Genomic DNA, 6,885 nt, shown 5'->3' on the forward strand with positions numbered 1-6,885 from the left:
CCAAAGATCTCAGCAGTTTGTTCACAACTTCGTGATCAGTGATGTCTCGAGCTCCCAGTGCTTGCAGTTCATTTGATATGTCAGTGAGGCGATCAAAGGTGTCTTGGCAGCTTTCATTGTCATGTCTCTTGAAGCGATTGAAGAGATTGCGAAGAATATCAACACGAGAGTCGCGTTGGGTTGATACTCCTTCATTTACCTTGCATAGTCTCTCCCAGATCAGTGTTGCAGAGCCTAAGGCACTTACTCTTCCAAACTGGCCAGGGCTCAGATGACCACAGATGATGTTCTTCGCTTGAGAATCGAGTTGCTTGAATTTCTTCACATCAGCTGCAGTGACACTAGCAGAAATTATGGGGACACCATTTTCCAAAATATACCAGAGATCTTTGTCTATAGCTTGTAGATGCATTTGCATTTTGTTCTTCCAGAAGGGAAAATTCTTTCCCTCGTAGGTAGGACATGCTGCAGTCACCTTAAACATGCCTGCAATCGACATAACTAAAACTCCAGGTGGTTAAACCAAAATCACACAGAACAAGGGAGTACCTTGCTCTGATACCAATTGAAAGTGCGTTATATCGACTAGAGGGGGGTGAATAGGAGATTTTTAGAATTTCATCACTGAGGAAATTCCTTTTGAGGAAATTCCTCACTGATGACTAACTTACAGCGGAAACAGTTAAGGATCAGTAGTGCAATCGTTCACAACAGCAGTATTGCAGAGTGAAGATTATGAAAACAGATTGCACAGTAAGCAGACACGCAGAATACAGATGATGATTAACTCAAGTGAAGAATTTGGGGTTGAGGAAATTCAGAGAAAGTCTTCAGCAAATTCTACAAACAGTCACAGTGAATGTCATCAACACATAATACAGAGAATGTAAAGAGTTGAGGAATTAGAACCCGATTCTTGGTGAAGACTGTTGTTGATGACCCAGTTCCAACTGCTGTGACAGTTGTACATCTGGTTTGGAGCGGCTTGGTATTGAAACCAAAGGACACCCAGTCCCGGGACACACAGTCCCTACCGTACTCTCCTTGAGCTAAGGACACACAGTCCTCGCCCAACAGTCGTGGTAAGTCTTCAGGGCAGACTTCCGAACCCTCACAAACTCGGTCACCCGGCGATCCACAATTGACTGCTGGATTGCTCTAGACCATGACGCCTAACCGTCTGGAGGATGCACAGTCCTCAAAGGTAAAAGGCTTCAGTTCCACACTGGAACAACTTCTTCAGTGATGCTCAATCACTAGGTTTGGTTTGTGGTTTCGGTGGGTGGTGTATTTCCTCACTGATGATTTACTCTCGAAAGCTCTGAGGAATTTGGGTTGCTCTTATGACAAGTGTCAGTTTCTAACGGAGCAGCCAACCAGCTAGTGGTTGTGGGGGGCGGCTATTTATAGCCTGGGAGCATCCCGACATGATTTGACATTAATGTCCTTAAATAATATGACCGTTGGAGTGGATAAGACCAGTGACTTGGCGTGGCTATCGAAACGGTCGGGACCCTCAACTGTGAGAGTCCTCATGTCACTCATATTCCTCACTTGAGGCTTTTGGTAGGATTTGGCTTGGGTTGAGCATCATGAGGAAATTCATTCCATAGCGTTACTTTGACCCCCTTTAACAGTACGGTGTTCCTATTCATCAAATGCGAAGAAAGTAAAACAGAAAACGTAAATCTTCATGCTTCAATTTCTTCAGAACGATTTTTTTCAGGAACCACCGATCTTCTCAATATCAATATCTTCATGAGGATTATCAATTTTATCGCAAATTCTTCGCGATTCATTTCTTCAGCTTCAGACCAATTTCTTCAACTGAAGACATATATTTTTAGGGGTCGATATTCTTCAAATATCTCAAACTCCTCAATGACTTATAGATCCTGTGTACACTTATAAACACATTAGATACTTAACCTATAAGTCTTCAAACCACCAAAATCACTAAGGGGCACTAGATGCATTTACAGTTCGACACTCTTACTTATCGAAAGGACTACGATTGATCCCCTATACTTGTGGGTCATCAAGACCGACGATCTCGATAGGTGCCTCGTATCTCGTTCTCAGGGCACAACCGTATTGTCCAAACTTCCGGTAGGCCAATCACAGAGTTGCCCCTAGCGGCTACCGACGGTTGAGAGGTTGGACCAACACTCATGAGGAGCAATGGCCTAGGGGTTGATTAATTATCCATGAGTTAATTACTCCCGATGCGTGTTTATTAATTATTAGGCAAATGTTAAACCAAATTTGGGTCTTACAAGAAGAGTTTTTATCCCAAAACGAAAATCAAAGGGTCCCTATAACAACCTCAAGCATGTTAGGAGCGCTCAATATGGAACATAACACCGATACACAAGTAACTAGGATGGCAAAGATGGAACAAAACACCGAGTTGGAAGGCCAAGCCTTCCACCTTTTACCAAGTATATAGGTGCATTAAATTAAATAGCAATAATATGGTGATATACCAGGAAATCCATGTTTCACATGGAAGCAACTGCACGTGCAACTAGCACTGCTATAAGAAGAGACGAGCAAGCGGTAACGTAGCTAAACAAAGGTTTGCTCGGATATGAAGGGTTAAAGGCTTTTCATGGCAATGTTGGGAGGCTTGACATAACAGGTGGTAGGCAGCCAGACATAGCGATAGAAACGAGACAACTAGCATGGCAATGATAGTAATAAGATCGAGGGAAATGATCATCTTGCCTGAGATCCTACTTGGAAGAAGAATGAATCCGTGAAGTAGACGAACCAACGTAGTCGAACGAATCCTCACACTCCGAAGCAGTTTTGGAACTCTATCGAGAACAAACAATCTGGAAACAAGCAATAAACACATGATAGCACCACAACATATTCATGACATGATGCACAATCAAATATGATGCAAGTCCATTTAATTATGCATGAGATGGTAAAGCAGAACAATCAACTTCTACACATTAAGTGAAGCTCAATATGCAACGAGTTGCATATTGATGATACTCCACATTCAAATCAGTTAGTTCACTCTCGTTTATTTACACGACAAGTTTAAATGTTGTTAAACATGGCATGGGGTGAGGCATAAGTAAACTACACTATCTGGACATGTTAAATAAGGCCGGAAACAACTTATAGTATCTCTTAAACGACCTGATATGCAATTTATAAAATTAGACCAGATTTGAATAAATCATATTTTATATGTATTAAACACAAAAATAAGATGCACTATGTTATTGTACACATTTTTCTAGTCAAGTTTCATATGTGAATTATATTAATCAGAGGTACGGCTAATTAGATATGAGACACAGTATTTTTAACATGGCATTAGGTAATTTTTAATGCAACCCTAATTTAATTGTTATAACATGGATGCAGATGACATATGAAAGTATTATGCAATTTATGAAAATATGAGCATGAATAAGATCTGAAGAATTTGTTGTTATGGCAGAAAGGGGTGCCACGACGGCGAAAAGGAAAACAGTGACATGACAACGTTTTCGTAATCCGAAAACTCGTTGAGATGTCGGTGCAAAAGAACAAAGTGTGCGGATGTGAGGAACATGCAAAAGATGGTGGGATGATCCCGGTTACCGGGTACCTACATGTCGATGGCATAAAATGGAGGTACCTACAACTAACATGGCATCTACGAAACGAATAACGACACATCTCATACAACAATGCATTCACCCATGGGCATCTACTCGGCGGATACATTCAAAACGTGTAAGCGCGGCGGATTGGGTCATCGATGGAAGTAGTCGATGCAGTGGTACTTGGAGTTCTCATCCGTACCCAGTGTCCTTGGGAATGGGAATTGATGATAGACATACGCAATGATGGTTATCGGACTAAGACATAGCAGAGATCCCCAAACGAAGCAACACAAGGAGGTTGGTTGTGCGGCTGCTCATGGCAATGGCCAAGGTCGAAACAATATCTGCAAGCAAAGGCAAAGCAAAAGCGACGATAGTTGGAGATGTACTCCATGAAGTAGGAAACACGAGGACGCTGGCACGACTCGGGTAGGAGCTCATCGGGCAGCACGAGAGGAGGTCGAGAAGGAAGGAGCTCGCCGATCGCGTACGGTAACAGAGGCGGCATGGGCTATAGCGAACTGGCGCAAGAGGTGAAGGCGAGAGAAGGAGCTCCAGCAGGGCCTGGCGGAGGCATGGTTGCGGATTTTTTCACTGTTTTGATCCTTAAGGCGCAAGTTCATCACGTAACGAACTCGTTTGGAAAGAATTTAACGTTTTGACCCTTTTGGAAACGCCATAGGCCGTGGCGTTGCAGGCCTTATGCCAAACGCCAGTCTACTGGACGTTGCAGGCCTCATGTGCAACGCTAGTCTACTGGACGTTGCAGGCCTTAGCAGAAATGCCAAGGAGGCTGGCGTTGCAGGCGTCATAAGTAATTGCCCCGCGCCCCTTCGTCCACCTCCAGATCTTTCTTCCTCTTCCTCCACGAAAAAGCTCTCCCTCCTCCTCCAGATCCCCCCCTTCGATCTCCCTCCTCCCCCAACCGTTTTGTTGGTTCTTTGGGGCAAATCGAAGAGGCCGGTAAGCTCCTCCAATCCCTCCAATTAGTTTTAGCAATGATTTTGTATTTGTGTAGATTTTTTTTGCACTAGGTGTACGTACGTTTTGAAGTAAAATTTATTTTGTGATTGTTAATAGGTGTAGTTTATGGTGTGTCTAGGTGTAGTTTTTGTTGGCTATATGTATAACCTAGGTTTTGTTCATATTATTCGCATTAGGTTTATGCCTAGGTTTAGTTCATATTATTTGAAGAGGCCGGTAAGAATTTTGTTCATGTTATGTAGGATGTTTCGGCCCGATCAATATCCGGGTCTTGATGACTACTACGAGCAGAAGCATCGTGCGGTGCTAGTTGAAAGAGGAGAGGTAATTATGATTGTGTTGATGATTATTTTTAGATACTCCATGATTTTTATATTTTGACAAGTTGAGTCAATTAACAAATTATGCCTTTGTTTGTTTAGGTTCCTCCACTACTTAGTTTGAGGGGGCACAACCCGAATGAAACTCTTGTATATGACCCTCGTTACGAGCCTTATTTTAGAAGAATGGATCTTCTTCAATTTGTGCTCAACTTTAAAGGCACACCACCATGGTTGAACGCCACGGCCCTAACATCACTTACAGATCGCCGGAGACGCACTCTTTTCACCTTCCTCTTGGTGAGATGAGCATAAACTTGGAGGATATTGCTATGATCTCCGGGCTTCCTATCGAGGGCAGGGCTCTTACAGGGAAGGTTAGGACCGCCGGGTGGCGACAACGGGTTGCAGCATTGGTTGGTGTTGAACCCGAGCCATGGACTGATGAAACAAGGAAGGATCCTAGGCCATACGGTGTGTTGTTCTCTTGGATACAGAGACATTTTCACACATGCCCAAAGGATGCTAGTCCGCTTGTTGTGGAGAGGTTCGCGAGAGCTTATCTCTGGAATCTTTTGACCCAAGTGGTGTTTCCGGATGGCACTCGGGACACAGCCTCATGGATGTTCTTGGATCCTCTTCGTGACTGGGATGTGAAGTGGAGTTGGGGTTCGGCAGCACTAGCCTTCTTGTACCGTCAGGTATGGCTTAATATCATGCATTTTCATTTTATTCAATGGGATATGATGCATTTTCATTTTATTAAATCTGTAGTTGGATGGAGCATGCATGAGGAGTAAGCCGACGTCGTGTCTTGGAGGTTTCGTCTGGGCCCTACAGGTTTGGATGTGGGAGCGTATCCCTGTTGGCCGGAACTTCAGCCTTGCTCTGGAAGAACCCTGGAAGTACCCATTTGACGGGGATGAGGAGCAATACCCCACTATCGCACACACATGGGCTAATGTCCAATGGACGAGTATCGCGGCTATGGGGTGGTATAAGGCATACATAAGCGAGCTTGACATGCTAACTTATGAACAGGTAAATGCTTTATCAAATTTGCTGATTTTTTTTCATGGATGGTTGAGTGACTTGTTGTTATGTAGTCAGATAGCACGCAAGGGAACAAGGTTCAACACATAGGGTTCAAACATGAAAGCGTGCATGACAAATAGAAGCCTCCGGCTCTATTGCGTCGAGCAAGGCCCCTTCCCCTTTTTCTTCTTCCTCTCTTCCTCCTCTTCGTCTTCCCTTTTGCGCATTTTTGAAGCGTCTTCCAGCACCCTCTCCATGAAGAGTTCCTCCTCCCGCTCTCTCTTTGCTGCACCCTCTGCCATAGCAATCTTAAATTTAGCTACCCATTCATTGTGATGTTGCTCCATCGCCTTCTTGTGTTTGTCCTTCATCTTTTTCTCATAAGCACAGTGCTCAAGAAACATTTTGAGGTCCTCCTTCCTCTTTGCTTCAAACTCCTCGTACTGGCGCTCCCTCTCCATCTGCTTAGCTTCGGCTGCGTCCTGCTCTCTCAACTTCTTTGCAGCCCTCTCCATCAACCGCTGCTCCTCACTGGCTGCATCCTTCTCCGCCCCCACTCCATTTTCTCCTTGTTGGGTTGAGACGCCGCCATACCTACATAAAAACATCAAGGCTCACAGTTAATACAACAACATACAAAGTTATGGAAATGGTCGTCGTAGGTAATAACATCAAAACATCTAGGCATGAAAACAACATGATAGATAAACTTACGGAAATTCTCCTCGTAGGTAACCGAACATTCCTCTACCACCATCCGAACCTCTACCCATAAAACCAACACGTCTACCACCACCGCCGGATCCTCGTCCCATAGCAATGCCTCTCATACTCTTCGTCGGACTCATGACCATCATCTTTGATCGGTGCACTACCTCCAAACTCATATTGGGGATACTCATTGACTTGCGCTTCTACTTTATGCTCAAGAATAG

This window comes from Hordeum vulgare, chromosome 4H (genome assembly GCF_904849725.1).
Source record: "Hordeum vulgare subsp. vulgare chromosome 4H, MorexV3_pseudomolecules_assembly, whole genome shotgun sequence".
In the NCBI taxonomy this organism is placed as follows: domain Eukaryota; kingdom Viridiplantae; phylum Streptophyta; class Magnoliopsida; order Poales; family Poaceae; genus Hordeum; species Hordeum vulgare.